The following is a 26,634-nucleotide window of genomic DNA, read 5'->3' as shown; positions in this document are numbered from 1 at the left end:
GGCTGGGCATGGTGGCTCATGCCTATAATCCCAGCACTTTGGGAGGCCAAGGCGGGTGGATCACCTGAGGTCAGGAGTTCAAGAGCAGCCTGGCCAACATGATGAAACCCTGTCTCTACTAAAAATACAAAAAATTAGCCAGGCGTGGTGGTGGGCACCTATAATCCCAGCTACTCAGGAGGCTGAGGCAGGACAATTGCTTGCACCTGGGAGGCAGAGGTTGCAGTTAGCCAAGATCACACCACGGCACTTCAGCCTGAGCAACAAGGGTGAAACTTTGTCTCAAAAAGAAAATGTGATTCAATAGTTCCATATATACTACATTCCTATGGATTTAAAATTTGAAAACTCATTGATAAATCATCACAATATCAAGTGATACATTTGATAAATAAATAAAATCACATTCAGGCCAGGTATGGTGGCTCATGCCTGTAATCCCAGCACTTTGGGAGGCTGAGGTGGGTGGATCACCTGAGGTCAGGAGTTCAAGACCAGCCTGGCCAACATGGTGAAACCCTGTCTCTACTAAAAATACAAAAATTAGGCCGGGTGCGATATAGCTCACACCTGTAATTCCAGCACTTGGGAGGCCAAGGCGGGTGGATCATAAGGTCAGGAGTTCAAGACCAGCCTGACCAACACGGTGAAACCCCGTTTCTACTAAAACTACAAAAATTAGCTGGGCGTGGTGGTGCGCACCCATAATCCCAGCTACTCAGAAGGCTGAAGCAGGAGAATCACTTGAATCCGGGAGGTGGAGGTTGCAGTGAGCTGAGATCACGCCATTACACTCCAGCATGGGTGACAGAGCGAGACTCTGTCTCAGGAAAAAAAATGGAGTGGAGATTTGCTTAGTGGTAGTATCATAGCCAAAGGAATGATTATTGCTAATTGAAAACTTTTCCCAATACCCTGCCATGATGACTTGAAATATAGTCAGCACTGGCAATTTTGAGTCTCTATGGAATAAAGAAGAAAAGAAAAAAAAAGACAGTGGGAATATTTAGAGTCTGCTTATAATGTGTTTCAAAGCACTCTGTTTTGACCATCTTCCAGATCAAGAAGGATAAAAAACACATGGCCGGGCGCGGTGGCTCAAGCCTGTAATCCCAGCACTTTGGGAGGCCGAGGTGGGCAGATCGTGAGGTCAGGAGATCGAGGCCATCCTGGCTAACATGGTGAAACCCCGTCTCTACTAAAAATACAAAAAAAATTAGCCGGGCGTGGTGGCAGGCGCCTGTAGTCCCAGCTATTCGGGAGGCTGAGGCAGGAGAATGGCGTGAACCTGGGAGGTGGAGCTTGCAGTGAGCCAAGATTGTGACACTGCACTCCAGCCTGGACAACAGAGCAAGACTCTATCACAAAAAAAAAAAAAAAACCCTTATAAAAACTGTATAGCCAAAGGAGTTTTATTTTGTTATTTTGTTTTTTGAGACAGGGTCTCACCCTGTCACTGGGGCTGAAGTGCAGTGGTACAATCACCTGCTCACTGCAGCCTCGACCTCTCAGGCTCAAGCGATTCTCCCACCTTAGCTTCCCAAATAGCTGGGACCACAGGATTGGACCACCATGCCTGGCTTTTTTTTTTATTATTATTATTTGTGGAGACGGGGGTCTCCCTATGTTACTCAGGCTGCTGGCCTCTAACCTCTGGGCTCAAGCAGTCCTCCCGCCTCAGCCTCCCAAAGTGCTGAGATTATAGGTGTGAGCCACTGTGCCCAGCTAGCCCAAGGGTTTCTAAAATTTCTGAGACAATAAGAGGTTTCAAATCCCATAATATGAGATTGACAAACTAAATTATAGATACAGGGACTTTAGCTACATGAAGTTCTTTCACATGCATCCTGCATTTTCTCTAGACATTTAATTCCTATATGCCAATCCATCTCAGTTCAGCCCATCTGTATAAGAAGTAAACCAACATATTTGTTGCACTTGGAGGTCATTTAACCTTTATAATGATCCTATTCAGATTTTACCCATTTTGTAGATGAGGAAGTTGAAACTTCAAAATTGTTAAATAACTTGCCCAAGGTTATAAGGCCAGTGTATAGAAAAGCCGGGATTTGAATTTATTTCTGCTTGGTCCCAAAACCCATGCTCTTCCCACTATATCACATCAATTCCATGGCAACCTCAAAAGCAGAGGAAATTCATCAGTCAGGTAAACATGCTTCAACCATTTTATCCTTCTTATAAATCTGCTAATCAGCACCCTAGGTGAAGTTATCCCTGACTACCATCAAATATATCTTCCTCCCTTATAACAGAAACATTTAAAACTTGTCTTCTGGTTTCTCCAACTATATTGTTAGTTTCTTAGACCATGTAATTTCACACTAAAAAAATCTAATAGTTTACACAAATTAGCCAGGTGTGGTGGTGGGCCCCTGTAATCCCAGCTACTCAGGAGGCTGAGGCAGGAGAATTGCTTGAGCCCAGGAGGTGGAGATTGCAGTTAGCCAAGATCATGCCACTGCACTCCAGCCTGGGCAACAGAGTGAGACTCTGTCTCAAAAAAAAAAAAAAAAAAAAAAATCTAATAGTTAATACATTCACATGGTTCAAATTTCAAAAAGAACAAAACAATTTGACACAACAGGCATGTGGAAAAAAGAATAAAATGAATATAAAATGAGGAAAAGAGTCTTTTTACTTTCCCCACTAAATACCTAGACCTCCTCTCGTACACAAACCATGTTATTAGGTTTTTAGATATCCTTCTCAGGCCAGGAGCAGTGGCTCACACTTGTAATCCCAGCATATTGGGACGCCAACATAGGATTATTGCTTGAGCCCAGGAGTTTGAGACCAGCCTGGGCAAAATAACAAGACCCCCATCTCTATAAAACTAAAAATAAATACATAACTTTGGTTCAATAAGCCACCCACCATAGTTTTCGATAAACAATAAAAATTGTTAAAGGAAGAGTACAAAATTTTTTCATTTTAGCTGAATTGAGTAAATTGGGTTAGAACAAGGAGATACTGGAGTGTAGGAAACAAGCAATCTGGCTGCAGCTTTTTGCCCAGGTATGACATAATGAACACCTGGATTAGGGAAGTGGCTATCAGAATGGAGAAAAACTGTCAATAAGTGTAATCAGCATGAAGGTCAGGCACAGTTGCTCATGCCTGTAATCCCAGCACTTTGGGAGGCCAAGGCAAGAAGATCACTTGAGCCCAGGAGTTTGAGATCAGCCTGGGCAACAAAGCAAGACTCCCTATCACTACAAAATAATAATAATAATAATAATAATAAAAGGTAGCCAAGTGTGGAGATATGTACCTGTAGTCCCAACTACTTGGGAGACTGAGGTGGGAGGATTGCTTGAGCCCAGGAGATCAAGGCTACAGTGAGCTATGATCACACCACTATTCACCAGCCTGGGTGACAGAGTGAGACCTTGTCTCAACAACAACAACAACAAAATCAGTATAACCTTTGCACCTGATGAAATGTGGGAAACAAAAGAGTATAGAAACAAAAGTTACTCCAGAGCTATACAAACTTTCTGAAAATAAATGTGGCATTATGCATCATGATCCTTTCTTTAAATTTTTATTTCCACCTATTAGAATGGCTAAAGTTCAAATAAGTGGCAATACCAATTACTGGCAAGAAGGCAGAGCAGCAAGAATTCTCATTCTGGTGAGAATGCAAAACAGTACAGCCACTTTGGGAGAGAGTTTGAAAGTTTCTTCCAAGCTAAACGTGTCTTAGGCCAGGCGCAGTGGCTCACACCTGTAATCCCAGCACTTTGCGAGGCTGAGGCAGGTGGATCACTTGAGGTCAGAAGTTCAAAACCAGCCTGGCCAACATGGTGAAACCCTGCCTCTACTGCTACTACTACTACTAATAATAATACAAAATTTAGCCAGGCATGGTGGTGGGTGCTATAATCCCAGCTACTTGGGAGGCTAAGGCAGGAGAATCGCTTGAACCTGGGAGGCAAGAGATTGCAGTGAGCCGAGACCCGAGATCACACCACTGCACTGCAGCCTGGGTGACAGAGTGAGACTCCATCTCAAAAAAAAAAAAAAAAAAATCCAAACAACAACAAAGTTAAACATGATGGATTTACCTTATGTGTTTGGTTTCAGAGAGCAATGAGAAGAACTTAGCCAAGGTAGAACATTAATTGCTGAGTCAGCCAGAAACCCCCAAACTTTCAACTGGACAGAAACACAGATTTACTGTAACTCTGTAACTGAAAACTTTTTTTTTTTTTTTGACAGGGTCTTGCTCTGTTAGTGAGTAGTGCAGTGGTGCAGTCTCACTACAGCCTCAACCTCCCAGGCTCAAGCCATCCTCCCACCTCAACCTCCCAAGTAGCTGGAACTACGGGTGCACACCACCATGCCAAGCTAGTTTTGTTTTGTTGTGTTGTGGTTTTTTTGGTTTTTTTTTTTTGTATTTTTTGTAGAGACAGGGTTTTTGCCATGTTACCCAGGCTGCTCTCAAAATCCTGGGCTCAAGCGATCCACCTGCCTCAGTCTCCCAAAGTGCTGGGATTATAGGTGTGAGCCACCACACCTGGCCCACATTTTTAAAAGACATCAAGTTGTAGCTTTGCTTTTTGCAAAAGTTAAACATCTCTCTGCAGAAAGGTCATATTGGATGACAATGAAGATTAATCCACTCTTCCCCCAGGTGAGTCCTTGGTGAGTACTTTTGTGTATTGCTTCCATTGGAAGGATTGTACTGAAAATATGAGTGCTAGCAGTAATTCTATGAGCTTTCTCACTTCAGTACTAATTAAAAGGAAAAGCCCCCCAGCACAGTGGCTTACACCTATAATCCCAACACTTTGGGAGGCCGAGGTGGGCGTATCACAAGGTCAGGAGTTCTAGACCACCCTGGCCAATATGGTGAAGACCCGTCTCTACTAAAAATACAAAAATTAGCCAGGCATGGTGATGGGTGCCCATAGTTCCAGCTACTTGGGAGGCTGAGGCAGGAGAATCGCTTGAACCTGGGAGGCAGGAGACTCGCTTGAACCCGGGAGGCAGAGGTTGCAGTGAGCCGAGATTGCGCCAGTGCATTCCAGCCTGGGTGATGGAGTGAGACTCCATCTAAAAAAAAAAGGAAAAACCAAGAGTCACTTTGAGAAATAAATACCATTAAGTGTGTAGTTCAGCCCAGATGTTCTGGTCTACAGTTGTACAAGCTCTTTGACAAGAATAGGGTTCTAAGAACTGACAATCAAGGCCGGGCGCGGTGGCTCAAGCCTGTAATCCCAGCACTTTGGGAGGCCGAGGTGGGCGGATCACGAGGTCAGGAGATTGAGACCATCCTGGCTAACACGGTGAAACCCCATCTCTACTAAAAAATACAAAAAACTAGCCAGGCGAGGTGGCGGGTGCCTGTAGTCCCAGCTACTCGGGAGGCTGAGGCAGGAGAATGGCATGAACCCAGGAGGCAAAGCTTGCAGTGAGCTGAGATCCGGCCACTGCACTCCAGCCTGGGCGACAGAGCGAGACTCCGTCTCAAAAAAAAAAAAAAAAAAAAAAAAAAAAAAAAGAACTGACAATCAATAGGTTACTTGGAGAAATCCAGAACCCTACCTTATGCATTACAGTGAATCCCCTGCCTCTTCTATCCCACACTTGGTAAACCTGAAGCTAGTGACCCCAAATATCCTTTTTCACATGTCCTCTTACCACTGCAACTTAGGCAGCCACACCTACCTTTTGTAGAAGCTCTCCTTGGCTGGTACCATGTCTTTCTGCCACAGACTTTAGAAGATCCCAGAATTGGTGAAAATTTTGAATCTTATGGTCTGAGCACTTTTTCTGATGAGAGAACAGCTAGATAGCAACCCTAGCAGCAAGAATCCTCTTATTTTACAAGTTATGGTGGCCTGGCATTTAGTGAATCAGCACTTTCGAGTCAGAAGAACCCTTGAGGGTTGTTTTAGTTTTTCACAATCCCCCCCCACCATTTTTTTTTTTTTTTAGACGGAGTTTCACTCTTCTTGCCCAGGCTGGAGTCCAATGGCATGATCTCGACTCACTGCAACCTCCACCTCCCAAGTTCAAGCGATTCTCCTGCCTCAGCCTCCCAAGTAGCTGGGATTATAGGCGTGTGTCACCATGCCCAGCTAATTTTGTATTTTTAGTAGAGATGGGGTTTCACCATGTTGGCCAGGCTGGTCTCGAACTCCTGACCCAGGGTGATCCACCCACCTCGGCCTCCCAAAGTGCTGGGATTACAGGTGTGAGCCACCACACCTGGCCTTACAATTTTTTTAAAATAGAGGAGTAACTTGAGGAGTGAATATTAGAATCAGTATCTCCCAATAAAATCTCTGAAGTGATTTTACATGACCCAATCATTACCCTCTGATTTTTCCTGTGAGAACCTGAAGTACATCCTTGCTTACCACAATGAGAAAGGAGCAGATCCAGGACTCCAACTCAAAGAGCAATTTGGGCTTATAAGTGAGGACTGGGTCACTCTGAAGTGACCCAGTCAGTTCAGTCTTGGAGACTCTTGTGGAGTGTTTGAACTCAACTCAGTTTGCCACACCCTAAATCAGGAGATACAGCATGGTGTTCACCTGCAGGGCAGGTAACAGTGCCACCTACCAGGTGTTCTTTCCCAAGGAAGTGGCTATGGCCCCAAAAGGACACTTGTAGAAAGTCTAGGCCAGACATGAGTCTGATATAAGCTCACAGAAGCTATTAAGATATATACTGGTCAGGACTCTACTCTTAAACTTTTCACCTAGAAGCCCTTCTTAGACCCTGGCATTTACACCTCTGGTGTCAAGGGAAAAAAAAGAAAAGAAAAACAGCCAAAATTGGACTTCTCCAGCAGAGATTTAGTCAACACAAAAGGTTCATCAGTTGAAAAGAATTGCATCACTGTTACAGAGTTATGTAGGACATACGGGCAGGCCTGTCTGTGGCCTCTGGAGTTTGGTTAAAGCCCTAAACTGTCCCAATGGCTCCACCCATAAGCTGGCAACATTTTAAATCAAGATTGAGCCATACTAGAGAGTCCAAAGAAAACAGCAATACTTTTCTGTATACCAGGGATTTCAAATGAATATTAGAATTCCTGGAGAGTGACTGAAGGGCTCAGAAATACTTAAAAACCCTTCAAAGCACTGGTTGACCACTATTCAGAGCCTGGTAATCCTCATGCCCAACAGTTACTCTCACAAGTTCCCTGTTGCACTCCCTGTATACCATTAGCAGTAGTGTAATTGATACAATCTTTAGGGAAATAAGTTTGGAGGTGCCTTCATTTTATTTTTTTGAAACAGAGTCTCTGTCGCCCAGGCTGGAGTACAGTGGCGTGATCTCAACTCACTGCAACCTCCATCTCCTGGGTTCAAGCAATTCTCCTGCCTCGGCCTCCCAAGTAGCTGGGATTACAGAAATATGCCACCACGCTTGGCTAATTTTTGTATTTTTAGTAGAGACCGGGTTTCACCATGTTTGCCAGTCTGGCCTGGAACTTCTGACCTCAAGTGATCCATCCACCTTGGCCTCCCAAAGTGCTGGGATTATAGGCATGAACCACTGTGCCCAGTCCTTCTTCTTCTTCTTCTTTTTTTTTTTTTTAGTGCACCTACCCTTTGATTTAGCAAATCCATTTCCAACTCTGGGGAAAATGTGGCACAGAAACCCTCACACATTAACCCAAAAAAAAAAAAAATTGTGTACAAGGACATTCATTAAAACCTTACTTGTCAGGGCCAGGCACGGTGGCTCACTCCTATAATCCCAGCACTTTGGGAGACTGAGGTGGATGGATCACTTGAGGTCAGGAGTTCAAGACCAGCCTGGCCAACATGGTGAAACCCCATCTCTAAAAAAAAAAAAAAGGACAGGGTGGCTCATACCTGTAATCCTAGCACTTTGGGAGGCCAAGGCGGGTGGATCACTTGAGGTCAGGAGTTTGAGACCAGCCTGACCAACGTGGCAAAACTTCATCTATACTAAAACATACAAAAATTAGCCAGGCATGGTGGCAGATGCCTGTAATCCCAGCTACTTGGGAGGCTGAGGCAGGAGAATCACTTGAACCTTGGAGCAAAGGTTGCAGTGAGCCGAGATCACACCACTGCACTCTAACCTCGGTGACAAAGCGAGACTCTGTCTCAAAAAAAAAAAAAAAAATTAGCCAGGGGTGGTGGTGCACACCTGTAGTCCCAGCTACTAGGGAGACTGAGGCATGAGAATCACTTGAAGGTGGGAAATGGAGGTTGCAGTGCGCAAGATCATGCCACTGCACTCCAGCATGGACAAAAGAGTGGGACTCCGTCTCAATACAAACAAGCCAGCAAACCTTACTTGTCCATCAATAAGTAAGTGGTTAAGTTAGCTGCGATACAGTTATAACATGACCTACAATATACTTGTTAAAAAGAATGAAGAGGCCAGGCAGAGTGGCTCATGCCTGTAATCCCAGCACTTTGAGAGGCTGAGGCAGGCAGATCATGAGGTCAGGAGATTGAGACCATCCCGACCAACATGGTGAAACCTCGTCTCTACTAAAATACAAAAATTTAGTTGGCTGTGGTGGCTCACGCCTGTAGTCCCAACTACTCGGGAGGCTCAGGCAGGGGGGAATAGCTTGAACCCAGGAGGCGGAGGATGCAGTGAGCCAAAATCATGCCACTGTACTCCAGCCTGGCGATAGAGCAAGACTCCATCTCAAAAACTAAATAAATAAATACATAAGTAAGTAAATAAATAAAAGAACGAAGAAAATCAGAAGGCTGATTGTGCATGGTACACTGCCAAGTGGGGGAAAAATGAAATTATTTCAGTTTTTTACTAGAAATATATCATTTTATTTCTGCATATATTGTTTGAATTTGTTTACAATGAGTATGTAATGCCTTTGTAACAAACAACTATTTTCCAAAACCACCCCAGTTATTACCTTAAAACCAAACTTTAGATAGTTGGTAGATTTTTTGTTTTTAAAAATCTTTATTGTTATTATTGTGTTTAACAAATTAAGAAGAAAAATAAAATTTTAAAAATTTAGAATGCACTTTTTTGTGCAAAATCTAGGGAGCTGCATTTAACTCAGAGAAATGTGAAGTTAGGGAAGAAATATTTCACTTATACTTTGATATACACACACATACACGGGTATATTACCACAATTTTGTTGTTGTTTTTGAGACAAAGTCTTGCTGTGACACCCAGGCTGGAATGCAATGGAGCAATCTCGGCTGACTGCAACCTCCAATTCCTGGGTTCAAGCAATTCTCCTGCCTCAGCCTCAAGAGTAGCTGGGATTACAGGCATGCACCACCACACCTGGCCTTTTTTTTTTTTTTTTTTTTTAATATATATTTTTAGTAGAGATGGGGTTTTGCCATATTGGCCAGGCTGGTCTCAAACTCCCAACCTCAAGTAATCCACCTGCCTTGGTTTCCCAAAGTGCTAGGATTACAGGTGTGAGCCACCACACCCAGCCAATTCTTAGCCCCACCCAGCTAGACGGAGTCTCACTTTATCACCCAGGCTGGAGTACAGTGGAGCGGTCTCAGCTCACTGCAACCTCCGCCTCCCAGGTTCAAGTGATTCTTGTGCCTCAGCTTCTCAAGTAGCTGGGATTATAGGCATGCACTACCACACCCAGCTAATATTTTATTTTATTTTACTTTACTTTTACTTTATTCTATTCTATTCTATTCTATTCTATTCTATTCTATTCTATTCTATTCTATTCTACTCTACTCTACTCTACTCTACTCTACTCTATTCTATTCTATTCTATTCTATTCTATTCTATTCTATTCTACTCTACTGTATTCTACTCTACTCTATTCTATTCTACTCTATTCTACCCTACTCTATGCTATTCTACCCTATTCTACTCTGTTCTACTCTACTCTATTCTATTCTATTCTACTCTCCTCCACTCTATTCTACTCTACTCTACTCTACTCCGTTCTACTCTACTCTACTCTATTCTATTCTATCCTATTTTATTTTATGACGGAGTCTCGCTCTCTCACCCAGCCTGGAGTGCAGTGGCTTGATCTCGGCTTACTGCAACATTCACCTCCCAGGTTCAAGCAATTCTTCTGCCTCAACCTCCCAAGTAGCTGGGACTACAGGCGCCCGCCACCACGCACGACTCATTTTGTATTTTTAGTAGAGATGGGGTTTCACCATGTTGGCCAGATTGGTCTTGAGCTCCTGACCTCAGATGATCCACCCGCCTTTGCCTCCCAAAGTGCTGAGATTACAGACAGGAGCCACCGCGCCCGGCCATATTCCCACAATTCTCAGAGTATGGTCTATAGATTCCTGCAGCCCTCAAGACCTTTTCAGGGGAATCCATGAAGTCAAAACTATTTTCATTATAATTCTAATGTATTATTTTTCACTATATTGACTTTCGTAGTGATGGTACAAAAGCAATGGGGGGTAAAAATTTGCTGGTACTGCTGGGTATGATGATGCATGCCTGTAGTCCCTGCTACTCAAGAGGCCGAGGCAGGAGGATTGCTTGAGCCCAGGAGTTTAAGGCTACAGTGAGCTATGATCTCACCACTACAATCCAGCCTGGGCAACAGAGTGAGCTCCTGTTTCTAAAAAACAAAGATCGCTGGTACTTCAGCACAGTATTAGGCAATGGCATCAAACTGTACTAGCAGTAAATATATTCTTCCCCATTGGGCACTCAAAGCAGGAAAAGGCCAATTTTATTAAGAATCCTTGATGAAGCAGTAAAAATTAATTTTATTAAAACTTGACTCTTGAGTACAAGTGTTTTTAATATTCTATGTTAGGAAATGAGAAGGATACACAGAGCACTTCTGCTATTTATCAAAGTACATTGGTTATCTCAAGGAGCATAGCTATTTGGTTGCAAGCTGCATTGGCCTTTTTTTTTTTCATAGAACACCATTTTTACTTGAAAATAGCACTGACAGGCAAATGTTGGTAATTCAGATGTGGATATTTGGCAGACATTCTCTGGAGCCTGTCACTTGAAGGAAAACACCTGACAATATTTATTTCCAATGATAAAATTCAAATCTTTGAGCAAAAATGAGAATTTTGGAAAATTGTACATATTACTGGTTGACAGTTTTCTAAAAGTTTTAAAGACTTTTTTGATGAGATAAATCATGGTATTAATAAATATTTTTTATATTATATAATAAAAATGTGTCAATGTTTGAAAGATCTGCACAGTTCAGTGAACCAATGTTTTCCAAATGACCAATCATGATGTTACAAAATCATACATGTGTAAAAGATCCATTGAAAGTATATTAGGCCAGGCGTGGTGGCTCACACCTGTAATCCCAACACTTTGGGAGGCCAAGGCAAGTGGATCACTTGAGGTCAGGAGTTCGAGACCAGACTGGCCAACATGGTGAAACCCCATCTCTATTAACAATACAAAAATTAGCTGGGCATGGTGGTGAGCACCTGTAGTCCCAGCTACTCAGGAGGCTGAGGCATGAGAATTGTTTGAACCCGGGAGGCAGAGGTTGCAGTGAGCCGAGATGGCACCACTACACTCCAGCCTGGGCAACAGAGCGAGAGTCCATCTGGAAAAAAAAAAAAAAGTAAGTAATAATAGGCCAGGTGTGGTAGCCCACACCTGTAATCCCAGCACTTTGGGAGGCTGAGGCAGGAGGATCGCTTGAGCCCATGAGTTCCAGACCAGCCTGGGCAACATAGGGAGACCCTGTCTCTACACATAATTTTTTTAAATTAGGGCTGGGCACCGTGGCTCATGCCTATAATCCCAGCACTTTGGGAGGCCAAAGCTGGAGGATCACTTGAGTCCAGAAGCTCAAGATCAGCCTAGGCAACATGGCAAAACCCTGTCTCTACTAAAAATGCAAAAAAATTAGCTGGGTGTGGTGGCGCATGCCTATAGTCTGAGGGGGGAGGATCACCTGAGCCTGGGAAGTCAAGGCTGAAATGAGCAGTGATTGCAGACACTGCACTCCACCCCGGGTAACTGAGCAAGACCCTGTCTCAAAACAACACCACAAAATGAAAGTGTGTGATAGACCAATGGATTTTAATATAACAGAGTATGGACATTTTGTAGTTATGGTCTCAACCTTTAAGAAACTAACAGTTGTTGGATTTTGGTGTATTGAAGGGAATATCCAGTTATCTGAAAAATCTATTGAAGTATTTCTTCCTTTTCCAACTACATAGCTGTGTTGAGCCAGATTTTCTTCATATTCTTCAACCAAAACACTCTTGCATTTGACTGAATACAGAAGCAGATATGAGAATCCAGCTTTTATAAAGCCAGACATTGAAGATGCCACTTTTCTCATTAAATATTTTTGTTTTGAAAAATATTTATTTAGCCAGGAGTGGTGGCTCATGCCTGTAATCCCAGCACTTTAGGAGGCCAAGGCAGGCAGATTCACCTGAGGTCAGGAGTTCAAGACCAGCCTGGTCAACATGGTGAAACCCCGTCTCTACTAAAAAAACAAAAATTAGCCTGGCGTGGTGGCATGCACCTGTAATCCCAACTACTTGGAAGGCTGAGGCAGAAGAATTGCTTGAACCCCAGCAGCCGAAGTTGCAGTGAGCCAAGATGGCATCAGTGTACTCCAGCCTGGGTGACAGAACAAGACTCTGTCTAAAAAAAAAAAGCCGGGCGCAGTGGCTCACGCCTGTAATCCCAGCACTTTGGGAGACTGAGGCGGGCGGATCACGAGGTCAGGAGATCGAGACCATCCTGGCTAACATGGTGAAACCCCGTCTCTACTAAAAATGCAAAAAATTAGCCAGGCGTGGCAGCGGGCGCCTGTAGTCCCAGCTACTTGGGAGGCTGAGGCAGGAGAATGGCGTGAACCCGGGAGGCGGAGCTTGCAGTGAGCCGAGATCGCGCCACTGCACTCTAGGCTGGGTGACTGAGCGAGACTCCATCTCAAAAAAAAAAAATTTTTTTTATGTGTGCATATATATATATATATACACACACACACACGTATACATATTTATAAAAAAGTTATGTTCACATTTATTAAATGAATATATATATTTTTTAAATCCTTCATTGGAAGATTTTTTTTCATGTGCCTACTGTGTCAAAGTAAGATTTTCTTTTCTTTTTTATTTTTATTTTTATTTTTTGGTGACACAGTGTCACTTCGTCACCTAGGCTGGAGTGCAGTGGTGCAGTCTTGGCTCACTACAACCTCCACCTTACAGGTTGAATCGATTCTCGTGCCTTAGCCTCCTCCAATAGCTGGGACTACAGGTGTGCACCATCACACCTGGCTTATTTTTATATTTTTAGTAGAGACAGGGTTTCACCATGTTGGCTAGGCTGTTCTTGAACTCCTGAGCTCAGGTGATCTGCCCACCCTAGCCTCCCAAAGTGCTGGGATTACAGGCATGAGCCACCTCAGCAGGCAGAAGATATTTTTTAATTCCCAGTTTTAACTTCTGACACAGTAAATATTGATACATATAACCCACATACATAAACAAGAGCTCTTTGGGTGTTTAATAATTTTTAAGGGTATAAAGGAGTTCTGAGACAAAAAGGCTTCAGAGCTGCTGCAGCACTATATAGCAGTTGCATTGGAGGCAGAAGAATGGAGGAGGTGAGGTATGGAGACTCTGCTGGGTTTGCTGTCTTTTTCCACTTAGTCAACTCTCATCTTTTAGCCCAGCAGTCAAAGCTTAGGAGCTAGAGCTTTGTACTGTGCTCTGGATGTTTCTGATGTGAATCTATGAAAGGGAAAATTTACTTCTTTTCTTCTTCCTCCCTCTCTATATATCCAGGTAGGATTTGGGGATGCACAGGGCAAAGAGAGAGAAACTAGGATAGGGCAAGTGGGAGTGAAGGACCTTCCCAGCCATAAGGATTTTATTCAGAAACTGAAGTTAGATGGTTAGGACAAGCTATTAGAAGCAAAGCCTGTCCACTCTGGCTCAGGAACTGGGGTGGGCCAGGGAAATGACCAAAACCCTTCAGTGACCTTAAAAAAACCAACCAATTCTTCTAGGCCACAGTGCAACATGGTTCATTAGAATAAGCCAACATGGAAAGAAATCAAGCTTAAAGAAAAAAAAAATGTAAACACATAGTAACAGCCTCTACTTTACCATTTACCTCTTCTTCCACCTCCACATCCACCTATTCCTTTCCCTCTTACCATCCATCCCTTCTCCGTGGCCTGAGCCCTATCTTTCCATAGGCTATTACTGATTGATTGAGAATGTTGTCATTTGGATAGAGAATTTAGGAGTAAGGCATTTCACCACGATTTGCGTCCCCTCTATGCCATTTTTCACCATGATTTGAGTCTCCTCTATGCCATCATACCCTCTGGCTATGATGATCTAGTATGATCTTTAGCAAGCAACTCCCCTCTCTCCTCTAGACCCTCAGTTTATGTTTTTTGTTGTTGTTGTTGTTTTGTTTTGTTTTGTTTTTGAGAAGGAGTTTCGCCCTTGTTGCCCAGGCGGGAGTGCAGTGGTATGACCTCAGCTCACCACAACGTCCGCCTCCTGGGTACAAGTGATTCTCCTGCCTCAGCCTCCCAATTAGTTGCATGCTACCACGCCCGGCTAATTCTGTATTTTTTTAGTAGAGATGGGGTTTCTCCATGTTGATCAGGCTGGTCTCAAACTCCAAACCTTAGGTGATCCTCCCACCTCGGCATCCCAAAGTGCTGGGTTACAGGCATGAGTCACCGCGCCTGGGCACAGTTTTTGTATTTAAAAAAATTTTTTTTTCAGTTTCTGTATTTTTAAAATGAGATTACCTTTCAGCTCTGTGATCCTATGGTTATCAATAAACAGGAGATAAGTCTAGGTTGGAACTAAGGTCTCAGAAATAAATGTAGTGTCATTGAAAATACCAGAGGAGGCCGGGCGCGGTGGCTCACACCTGTAATCCCAGCACTTTGGGAGGCCAAGGCAGGCAGATCACGAGGTCAGGAGATCGAGACCATCCTGGCTAACACGGTGAAACCCCATCTCTATTAAAAATACAAAAACTTAGCCAGGCGTGGTGGCGGGCACCTGTAGTCCCAGCTACTTGGGAGGCTAAGGCTGGAGAATGGCGTGAACCCAGGAGGTGGAGCTTGCAGTGAGCCAAGATCACACCACTGTACTCCAGTCTGGGCGACAGAGCGAGACTCCGTCTCAATTAAAAAAAAGAGAAAGAAAAGAAAATACCAGAGGAGGCGGGGCGTGGTGGCTCACGTCTGTAATCCAAGCACTTTGGGAGGCCGAGACAGGCTGATCACCTGAGGTCAAGAGTTCGAGACCAGCCTGACCAACACAGAGAAACCCCATCTCTGCTAAAAATACAAAAATTAGCCGGGCGTGGTGGCACATTCCTATAATACCAGCTACTCGGCAGGCTGAGGCTGGAGAATCGCTTGAATCTGGGAGGTGGAGGTTGCGGTGAGCTGAGATCATGTCATTGCAGTCCAGCCTAGGCAACAAGAGCAGAACCCTGTCTCAAAAGAAAAGAAAAGAAAAGAAAATAGCAGAGGAAGCCAGGCACAGTGGCTCACACCTGTAACCCCAGCACTTTGGGAGGCTGAGGCAAGCAGATTACTTGAGCTCAGGAGTTTGAGACCAGCTTGGCCAACATGGTGAAACTCCATCTCTACAAAAGATACAAAAATTGAACAAGCATGGTGGCAGGCGCCTGTAGTCCCAGCTACTTGGGAGGCTAAAGTGGGAGGATCGCTTAAACCCAGGAAGCAGAGGTTGCAGTGAGCTGAGATCCCACCACTGCACTCCAGACTGGGTGACACAGCAAGACTCTGTCTCAAAAATAAATAGAGAAAATAGCAGAGGATCTAGTGAAGGAACATGGTCTAGTTTGCATCACTGCACATTATAATCCCCTTTGTAAGTGGATATATTAATGGAAGGTGAACAAACATGTCTGAAAACAACCTGGAGAAACCTCCCAAGGCCATGATTCTTCCCTTGGGTTCACTTAGCTAGTAGGTTCCTGGAATTGGTACTGGAAAATTCCCCAGTTCTTGTCCAGAAGTGCTAATTCCTTTGGTCTTAGAGGCCCTAGAGGTTTTCAACCTCCCCATTTTGACCTTCCTGTTAGGTTCTGGCCCCTACCATTCTTTTTATTTTTTAACAGCTTTATTTTTTATTATCTATTTTTTTAGAGACAGAGTCTTGCTCTGTTGCCCAGGATGGAGTACAGTGGTGCAACCATAGCTCACTGCAGCCTGAAACTCCTGGACTCAAGCAGTCCTCTTACCTTGGCCTCCCAAAGTGCTGGGATCACAGGCATGAGCTACTGCACCCCCACCTTAACAGCTTTCTTAAAATATCATTCACATATCACACAATTCACTCAAAATGTTCAAGTCAATAACTTTTATTATATGCAGAGCTGTGGAACCATCACATCTGTTTTTTTGTTTTTTGTTTTTTTTTAACTTTTAGAGATGGCATCTTGCTATGTTGCCCAGGCTGGAGTACAGTGGCTATTCACATACAAGATCATAGCACACTGTGGCCTCTAACTCCTAGCCTTAGCCTCCTGAGTAGCAGGAACTACAGGTGTGTGCCACCATGCTGTGCTTATCACATCTATTTTAGAACATTTTCATCACTCCTAAAAAGAATTCCTGCACCCCATAGCCATTATCCCTAGGCCCCCAGCCCTAGGCAACCACTAGTTTACCTTATGACTTTATAGATTTGCCTATTACGGATATTTCATATAAATGGAATAATATAATATGTGATCCCTTGTAACTGGCTTCATTCACTTAGAATGATGTTTTCAAGGTTTATTCTTGCTGTAGCATGTATGGGTGCTTCATTCCATTTTATGGCCAAATAATATTTCACTGTATGGATATAACACATTTTACTTATCCATTCATCATTTTGGGTTGGTGACTCATTTGGGTTATTTCTACTTTTTGGCTATCATAAATAATGCTGCTATGAACATTCATGTATATCTTTATGTGGATATAAGTTTTAAATTCTCTTGGGTCCCTTATCAGTTTTATATTTGCAAATATTTTATCCCATTCTGTGGGTTGTCTTTTCACTTTCTAGGCAGTGTCATTTGGTGCACAGAAGTTTTTTATTTTGATGATGTCCAATTTTTTTTTCTTTTGTTCCTTGTGCTTTTGGTATCATATCTAAGAAACCATTGCCAAATCCAAGGTCATAAAGATTTATACCTATGTTTTCTTCTAAGAAGTATTTTAGCTCTCATGTTTAGGTTATTGATCCATTTTGAGTTAATTTTTACATATGATGTGAAGTAGGTGTTCATCTTCATTCTTTTGCATATGGATATCTAATTTTCTCAGCACCATGTATCAAAAAGATGATCCTTTCAGTCAGGCACAGTGGCTCATGCCTGTAATCCCAGCACTTTGGGAGGCTGAGGCGGGTGGATCACCTGAGGTGAGGAGTTCGAGACTAGCCTGGCCAACATGGTGAAACCTGACTCTACTAAAAATATAAAAATTAGCTGGTGTGGTGGTGCACGCCTGTAGTCCCAGCTACTTGGGAGGCTGAGATGGGAGGATTGCTTGAACCTGGGAGGCTGCAGTGAGCCAAGATCATGCCACTGCACTCCAGCCTGGGCAACAGAGTGAGACTACATCTCAAAAAAAAAGAAAGAAAGAAAAAGAAAAAAAAGAAAAAGAAAAAAGACTATTGTTTCACCATTGAATTGTCTTGGCAACCTTATCAAAAATTAATTGACCATAAATGTGAGGGGTTTTTCCTGGACTATCAATTCTACTTATCTGTATGTCTATCCTTATGACAGTACCACACACTGTCTTGATTATTATAGCTTTGTAGTAAGTTCTGAAATCAGAAAATGTGAGTCCTCCAACTTGGTTCTTCATTTTCAAGATTGTTTTGGTTATTCTAGGTTGGCCCCTACTATTCTTACCCCAAGTGGCAAGACTCCCTTGCCCACACTACTTTTTCCAAGGCATTAATTATGGTGACCTATAAACCCTAATCCTCATCCTCTCCAACCTCATCCTGCAATATTCTCTCTCTCACTCCACTCTAGCGAGATAGTCCTTCTTTCAGTTTCTCAAACATTCCAAAGTCTTTCCTGCCTGATGGCCTTTGAACCCCTGTTCCCTTTGCTAAGAATGTTTCCCTCCACCCTCCACTTCCTCCTTCCTTTTATCAAGACTGACTTTCTGTTGCCCAGGCTGGAGGAAAGTACAGCAGTCTAATCATGGCTCTATGCAGCCTCAAATTCCTGGGCTTGAGCAATGCTTCCATCTCACCCTCCCTCATAGCTGGGACTACAGGCAGGTACCACTACACCCAGCTTATATGTATTTTTCTACTAGAATGTCTCCGTTCTAGTAGGGGAGACAGAAAAATACAGGAGAGGAAAGATAATGTCTTAGTTAACACTGAATTCCTACTGCCTGGCATATAATAGTTATGTAATATGCATTTGTTTAATGGATGAATGAATGAAAGACCAGTCAATCCCTGGACAGCCCTTTAGTAGGATTAGCATCAGGAAAAGAGGAAGGAGGCAATGAACTTGGCCCTCAAACCAGGGTTGCTTTCCTTGTACTCACCTCTCATTTTGTGCCAGTCAGCAATTCCTCCCTCCTTTCATTCAAATAATTACCCCAAACTCTCCTCCTAATGAATATCTATGTACCTTTGAGAAGTAGATACAGACACATTCCTGCCTTCCCCAATCTCTGCTCTGGATTGCCTTCAGGGAAAAAAAAGCCAAAGATGTCTCTGACAATAGTGTATATGGACAAGTACACCCTCAGATTCATTTGCAGAGATAAAAATCTAGAGTATTGGGAAGCATGAGACACCAGACAAGGGTATAGAAGAATACAGAACTAAGAAGGTAAGAATTCAGAACCTCAGGGAGAATCAGAATCTCAGGCAGAGAGCTTGGGAATTCACATCACAACCTTTGATTCTAATGCCTGCAAAAGTTTGAGAACCATTGTCCCATAGCTACAGACTGGAGAGGAAAGGCCTGGGTTACTGATATGAAGGGATTTTCCCTGGAGCTTGGAAGGGAAGAGTTTCCAATCCCTTGGTAATCCTATATACAGCCCCAAGTCTTTCACTAAAGATCTTAAAGAATGTTACAGGCATCAATTAACCTTTCCAGCACCCTAGACTGAAAATCCAGGCTCTTGACCCTATTTTACTGACAAAAACGCAAACCTACGGTTTAGAGCCAAGAAAGGAATATCTTGGCTCACGTGACCTGAACTGAACAAGCTAAAGAGACGACAGGTATGCATCACCACACCTAGCTTATTTTTTATTATTTTTGTAGAGATAGAGTCTCACCATCTTATGCAGGCTGGTCTCAAACTCTTGGGTTCAAGCAGTCCTCCCACCTTAGCTTCCCAAGGTGCTGAGACTGCAGGCATGAGTCACTGCTCCTGGCTGACAGTGGTTCTTAATCTGGGGACTGTAGTGCACTTAAATTTATGTGTATATGTGTCACTCCTTGACTTTAGGCAGATGATACTTTCACTTACTCCTTGTCGCTCAAATCTCAGCTTAAAGGCAATCCCCTCAGAGAGGTCTTCCCTGAACACCCATCTTAAGTAATGTTTTCTATCATATCCTATTTTAATTTCTTCAGAGTACTTGTCATTATCTGAGATTATCTTACCCTTTCTTTGCCCCTCCTTCACTATAAGGTAAACTCCATGAAATGAGAAACCTATCTGACAGCACATTGTTGATGTTCAACAAGTGTTTGTTGAATGCTTAAATAAGCAAGTCTAAATGAAGATGTTTTCAACAATATGTAGATGCTGTTGAAATGAGTAAAATATACATTTATTTTTAAAGTCTAAATTTAGGCTGGGCGCAATGGCTCATGCCTGTAATCCCAGCAGTTTGAAAGGCCAACGCGGGAGGATTGCTTGAGTTCAGGAGTTCGAGACCAGCCTGGGCAATATAGCGAGACCCCATCTCTACAAATAATTTAAAAAATTAACCAGGTATGGTGGTATGCACTTGTAGTTCAGCTGCACTGTAGCCCCTCAGTCCCTGTAGTCCTGTAGCCTCTCAGCCTTGGCAGGCTGAAGCAAGAGGATTGCTAGAGCCTATGAGATCAAGGCTGTAGTGAGCTATGATTGCACCACTGCACTCCAGTCTGGGCAACAGAGCAAGACCCTGTCTCAAAAATAAATTAAATAAATAAATAAAAAGAAAAACCCTGATGTGATAGTCTAAGTATCTATTGATTGAGAGAAATACATGCCTAAAGTATCACTTGGCTGGGTGCAGTAGCTCATGCCATAATCCCAGCACTTTAGGAGGCCGAGGCAGGGGGATTGCTTGAGCCCAGGAGCTTGAGACCAGTCTGGGCAACATAGCAAGAAGTTCTCTCTTAAAAAAAAAGTCTTGGCTGGGCATGGTGGCTCACGCCTGTAATCCCAGCACTTTGGGAAGCCGAGGCGGGTGGATCACCCGAGGTCAGGAGTTGGAGACCAGCCTGGCTAACATGGTGAAACCCCGTCTCTACTAAAACTACAAAACAAATTAGATGGGCATGATGATGGGTGCCTATAGTCCCAGCTACTCGGGAGGCTGAGGCAGGATAATCACTTGAACCCCAGAGGTGGAGGCTGCAGTTAGCCGAGATCATGCCACTGCACTCCAGCCTGGGCAGCAAGAGTGAAACTCCAGTAATTTTTTTAAAAGTATAATTTAAATTTAGACTATTTTGAGACAGGATCTATGTCACTCAGGCTGGAGTGCAGTGGTGCAATCATAGCTCACTATAGCTTCAAACTCCTGGGCTCAAGTGATCCTCCCACCTTAGAGCACCCCTTCCCCCATCCCCACCCCCGCCCCAAGTAGCTGGGACTACAGTATGTGCCACCACATCCAGCTAATTTTTTATGTTTTTTTTTTTTAGTGACAGGGTCTCACTATATTGCTCAGGCTGGTCTTGAACTCCTGAGGGCTCAAGTGATCCTCCCCACTCAGCTACCCAAAATGCTGGGATTATACACATGAGGCACTGTGTCCAGCCAGGGTTTTTCTTTATAATATTGAAAAAAGGGTTGGCACAATTTCCATTTCTGACATCGTATGGATTATAATTTCTGAACAATCTTCCCCAAAAAAAAACTAAAATGATAGGTTAAATATAATTTTTAACTTTATTTATTTTTTTTTTTTTTGAGACGGAGTCTCGCTCTGTCGCCCAGGCTGGAGTGCAGTGGCCGGATCTCAGCTCACTGCAAGCTCCGCCTCCCGGGTTCACGCCATTCTCCTGCCTCAGCCTCCCGAGTAGCTGGGACTACAGGCGCCCGCCACCTCGCCCGGCTAGTTTTTTGTATTTTTTTAGTAGAGACGGGGTTTCACCGTGTTAGCCAGGATGGTCTCGATCTCCTGACCTCGTGATCCGCCCGTCTCGGCCTCCCAAAGTGCTGGGATTACAGGCTTGAGCCACCGCGCCCGGCCAATTTTTAACTTTAAAATTCATAATGAGATGACACAGAAAGTTAGAATGACCCCAAGACAAACTAACCAAAAACAATTCTCCTTGAAACATTTTCTTAAGTCCTGGTTTTGATTCCATATCACTGGCCACTCCTCAGTCTTCTCCTTTCCTGGTTGCTCCTCTACCTCTTAACCTTTTAACAGTGAAGAGTTCTAAGGCTTGGTCCTTGGATCTCTTCTCTGATTGTACTTCCTTGGCAATCTTATATAGTCTGTGTTTTCAATATAATTTGTACTCTAATTAAATTATAAATTTTATCTCTGACTCAGATTTCCTTGTGTACTTCAGATTTGCATGTCCAGCTGCCTATTTGACATCTTTACTTGATTGTCTAAAAGGCATCATACGGCCAGGCACAGTGGCTCATGCCTGTAATCCCAACACTTTGGGAGGCTGAGATGAGTGGATCTCTTTGAGGTCAGGAGTTCGAGACCAGCCTGGCCAACATGGTGAAGCCCTGTCTCTACTAAATAAATAAATAAATGGCATCATAATGCCCAAATATAAACTCAAGTCAATGGCAATTCCATTCTTCCTGTTGCTGAGACCCAAAACACTGGAGTCATCTTTAACCTCCCTTTTTCTTATATCCCAATCAAGTAAAGGGAGGAAAGTGGAAAAGAAAAAGAAAAAGGACAAAAATAGCTCGATCCATCTAAAATAAGGTAAGAAAAGGAGAAAAGAGGAACAGAAAAATAGGAAATAAAAAAGCAAATAAAACAAAATCAAATATATTAGTAATTACTCTAAATGTAAATTTACTAAATTTTCTAGCTAAAAGATGGATTGTCAAATTGGATTTAAAAACAAAAAACCTGGCCAGGCATGGTGGCTGGTGCCTGTAATCCCAGCACTTTTATAGGCCAAGGCAGGAGGATTGCTTGAGCCCAGGAGTTTGTGACCAACCTGGGCAACATAGTGAGACCCCATCTCTACAAAAATTTTTAAAAAGTAGTCAAGCATGGTGGCATGCACCTGTGCTCCCAGTTACTCAGGAGGCTGAGGTGGGAGGATCACTTGAGCTGAGGAGTTTGAGGCTGCAGTGAGCCATATTTGTGCTACTGCACTTCAGGCTGTGTGACAGGTGAGATCCTATCTCAAAAAAAAAAAAAAAAAAAAATTAGCTTGGCATGGTGGTGCATGCCTGTAATACCAGCTACTTGGGAGGCTGAAGCAGGAGAATCACTTGAGAATCACTTGAACCCAGGAGGCGGAGGTTACAGTGAGCTGAGATTGCGCCATTGCACTCCAGCCTGGACAACAAGAGCAAAACTTTGTCTCAAATTAATTGATTAATTAAAAAAAATCATGGGCCATTGCAGTGGTTCACACCTATAATCTCAGCACTTTGGGAGGCCAAGGCAGGAGGATCACTTGAGGTCAGGAGTTTGAGACCAGACTCAAACTGGTCTCAACATAGTGAGACCCTGTCTCTACAAAAATTAAGAAAAAATAAATAGGCCGGGCGCGGTGGCTCAAGCCTGTAATCCCAGCACTTTGGGAGGCCGAGACGGGCGGATCACGAGGTCAGGAGATCGAGACCATCCTGGCTGACACGGTGAAACCCCATCTCTACTAAAAAATACAAAAAAAACTAGCCGGGCGAGGTGGCGGGCGCCTGTAGTCCCAGCTACTCAGGAGGCTGAGGCAGGAGAATGGCGTGAACCCGGGAGGCAGAGCTTGCAGTGAGCCGAGATCTGGCCACTGCACTCCAGCCTGGGTGGCAGAGCGAGACTCCGTCTCAAAAAAAAAAAAAAAAAAAAAAAGAAAAAATAAATAAGCAGAGTGGCCAGGCACGATAGCTTACGCCTGTAATCTCAGCACTGTGGGAGGCCGAGGCGGCCGGATTACCTGAGCTCAGGAGTTTGAAACCACCCTGGGCAACATGGTGAAACCCCATCTCTACTAAAATGCAAAAAAATTAGATGGGCATGGTGGTGCGCACCTGTAATCCCAGCTACTCAGGAGGCTGAGGCGGGAGAATCGCTTGAACCCAGGAGTTGGAGATTGCAGTGAGCCAAGAATGCACCACTGCACTCCACGCCAGCTTGGGTGACAGAGTGAGACTCTGTCTCAAATAAATAAATAAATAAATAAATAAATAAATAAATAAATAAGCAGGGCATGGAGGTGTGTGCTTGTAGTCCAAGCTACTCAGGAGGCTGAGGCAGGGGGATCTCTTCAGCTCAGGAGGTTGAGGCTGCAGTGAGCCCAAGATTGTGCCACTGTGCTCCAGCCTGGGTGACAGAGAGACCTTGCCTCTAAAGAAATTTTTATATAAAATAAAAATAAATACAAAAAAAACTAAATCTGACCACATCATGATTACAAAAGATACAAGTAAAATATAAGAACACAGAAAGACTAAAATTCAAAGAATGTGAATACATAATATAGGAAAATTCTAATCACAGGAAAGCTAATTTAACTATATTTCTAGCAGACAAAATAATTTTTAAGCAGAAAGAATTACTAATCACTACAAAATAAAATCTTTACAAAATAATAAAAGGATCAATTAACCAGGAAGATATAACAATTCTAAACTAGAAAGCACTCAAAACACAGCATTTAAAAATACATAAAAACAAAAATTGACAATTCTTCAAAGAGATAGTGACAAATTCATTATCATAATAGGTTTATTAAAATACCTTCCCCAGTACTTACTAGTTCAAACAGGCCAAAGAAAGCCATGCCATATATAGAACATCTTGAACAGCACAATTGGTAGGCTGGCCTAATAGAAATAGAAAATTGGAGGGCCGGGCACGGTGGCTCACACCTATAATTCCAGCACTTTGGGAGGCCAAGGCAGGCAGATGACCTGAGGTCAGGAGTTCAAGAGCAGCCTGGCCAACACGGTGAAATCCTGTCTGTAGTAAAAATACAAAAATTAGCCAGGCATGATGGCAGGCACCTGTAATCTCAGCTACTCCAGAGGCTGAGGCAGGAGAATCGCTTGAACCCAGGAGGTGGAGGTTGCAGTGAGCTGAGATCGCTCCATTGCACTCCAGCCTAGGGGACAAGAGTGAGACTTCATCTCAAAAGAAAAGAGAAAATTGGAGAATAAGCATTATTTTCAAGTATACATGGAACATTTACAAAAATTAATAACATTCCAGGCCATAAAGTTAGCCTCATAAGTATCTAACCGATAGTTTTTTTGTTTTTGTTTTTTTTTGTTTTGTTTTTTTTTTGTTTTTGAGACGGACTCTTGCTCTGTCCCCCAGGCTGGAGTGCAGTGGCGTGATCTCTGCTCACTGCAAGCTCTGCCTCCCGGGTTCACACCATTCTCCTGCCTCAGCCTTCCGAGTAGCTAGGACTACAGGCGCCCATTACCACGCCCAGCTAATTTTTTGTATTTTTAGTAGCCAGGATAGTCTTGATCTCCTGACCTCGTGATCTGCCTGCCTTGGCCTCTCAAAGTGCTGGGATTACAGGCGTGAGCCACCGTGCCCGGCCTCCTCATATCTAAATGAAATTAAGTTAGAAATCAGTTACAAAAAGATAAAGGAAAAAAAAGTTTGGAAAATTTTTAAATGCACTTTTCAACAACTTGTGAATCAGAGGAGAAATCAGTAGAAATTAGAAAATTCTTAGAATAAATAAATGGTAATGAGAATATTATATATCAAAACCTGTAAGATACAAGTAGTACTTAGGAGGAAATTCGTAACAGTAGTGTTTACATTAGGAAACAAATAAGGCTGAAAATAAGGAAATAAGAAATTAGAAAAACAGGCCGGGCGCGGTGGCTCACGCCTGTAATCCCAGCACTTTGGGAGGCCGAGATGGGCGGATCACGAGGTCAGGAGATCAAGACCATTCTGGCTAACAAGGTGAAACCCCGTCTCTACTAAAAATACAAAAAAAAAAAAAAAAAACATAGCCGGGCGTAGTGGCGGGCGCCTGTAGTCCCAGCTACTTGGGAGGCTGAGGGAGGAGAATGGCATGAACCCGGGAGGCGAAGCTTGCAGTGAGCCGAGATTGTGCCACTGCACTCCAGCCTGGGCGACTGAGCAAGACTCCATCTCAAAAAAAAAAAAAAAAAGAGATTAGAAAAACAGCAATAAACATAAAGAAAACAGAAGGAAGAAAATAAAGAGCAGAAATTAATGAAGTAGAGAAACATTCAGTAGAGAAGATCAACAAAGCCAAAAGTTAGTTATTTAAAAAGACTAATAAAATAGCCTTGCCGGGCGCAGTGGCTCACGCCCGTAATCCCAGCACTTTGGGAGGCCGAGGCGGGTGGATCATGAGGTCAGGAGTTCAAGACCAGCCTGGCCAACATAGTGAAACCCTGTCTCTACTAAAAAATACAAAAATTAGCCAAGCGTAGTGGTGGGCGCCTGTAGTCCCAGCTACTTGGGAGGCTGAGGGAGGAGAATGGTGTGAACCGGGGAGACAGAGCTTGCAGTGAGCCGTGATAGCATCACTGCACTCCAGCCTGAGCGACAGAGTGAGACTCCGTCTCAAAAATAAATAAATAAATAAATAATAAATAATAAAAATTTTAAAAATAAAATAGCCTAACTTGCAAGAGTAACCAAGAATCAAAAACAGAGAGAAATAAGAAAACCATAACTAAATATGCTACAGATATTAAGCAGGTAAGAGTTATAATAACTTTATGTCAATAAATATGAAAAATTAGATAAAATCAATAGATTCCCAGAAAAATACAATTCACCAAAGATGGCTGAAGAAGAAATAAAGAGCCTGAAAATTTAAAAATTTTAATCAACTTAAACTTTCCACAAAGCAACCTCTAGGCCCCAATGGCTTCACCAGTGAATTCTTTGAGTCAATAGAAAACTGGATAATTGAATTGTGGTAGAGTTATACACTGGAGTGCTACCTAGCAATGAAAACAAACTACAGCTACATGCATCAACATGATTTTTGTTTGTTTGTTTGTTTGTTTGTTTTTGAGACAGTCTTGTTCTGTTGCCCAGGCTAGAGTGTGCAGTGGCGTGATCTTGGCTCACTGCAACCTCTGTCTCCCGGTTCAAGCTATTCTCCTGCCTCAGCCTCCCAAGTAGCTGGGATCACAGACATGTGCCACCATGCCAGGCTAATTTTTATATTTTTAGTAGAGACGAGGTTTTGCCATGTTGGCCAGGCTGGTCTGAAACTCCTGACCTCAAGTGATC

General features: G+C 43.2%; 1 long non-coding RNA gene and 1 pseudogene across 2 annotated transcripts in view; both read left to right on the top strand.

The window, feature by feature from the left end:
* Window positions 1-26,634, top strand: part of LOC141407072 (uncharacterized) — a 57,876-nt gene that overhangs the window by 3,130 nt on the left and 28,112 nt on the right. The window contains exons 2-3 of one of the 2 annotated variants that reach the window (XR_012414177.1): window positions 4,243-4,657; window positions 5,965-6,333. This is a non-coding gene — a long non-coding RNA (uncharacterized lncRNA). Of the gene's footprint in view, window positions 1-4,242; window positions 4,658-5,964; window positions 6,334-26,634 lie in introns of those variants that run through there. The other variant, XR_012414178.1, reaches the window with a different exon arrangement.
* Window positions 847-970, top strand: LOC123574336 (U4 spliceosomal RNA; annotated as a pseudogene).

The sequence above is a fragment of the Macaca fascicularis genome, chromosome 6, assembly GCF_037993035.2.
Source record: "Macaca fascicularis isolate 582-1 chromosome 6, T2T-MFA8v1.1".
Lineage (NCBI taxonomy): Eukaryota > Metazoa > Chordata > Mammalia > Primates > Cercopithecidae > Macaca > Macaca fascicularis.
Note: the sequence above shows the minus strand (reverse complement) of the source record. Positions and strands in the feature narration are given on the sequence as shown.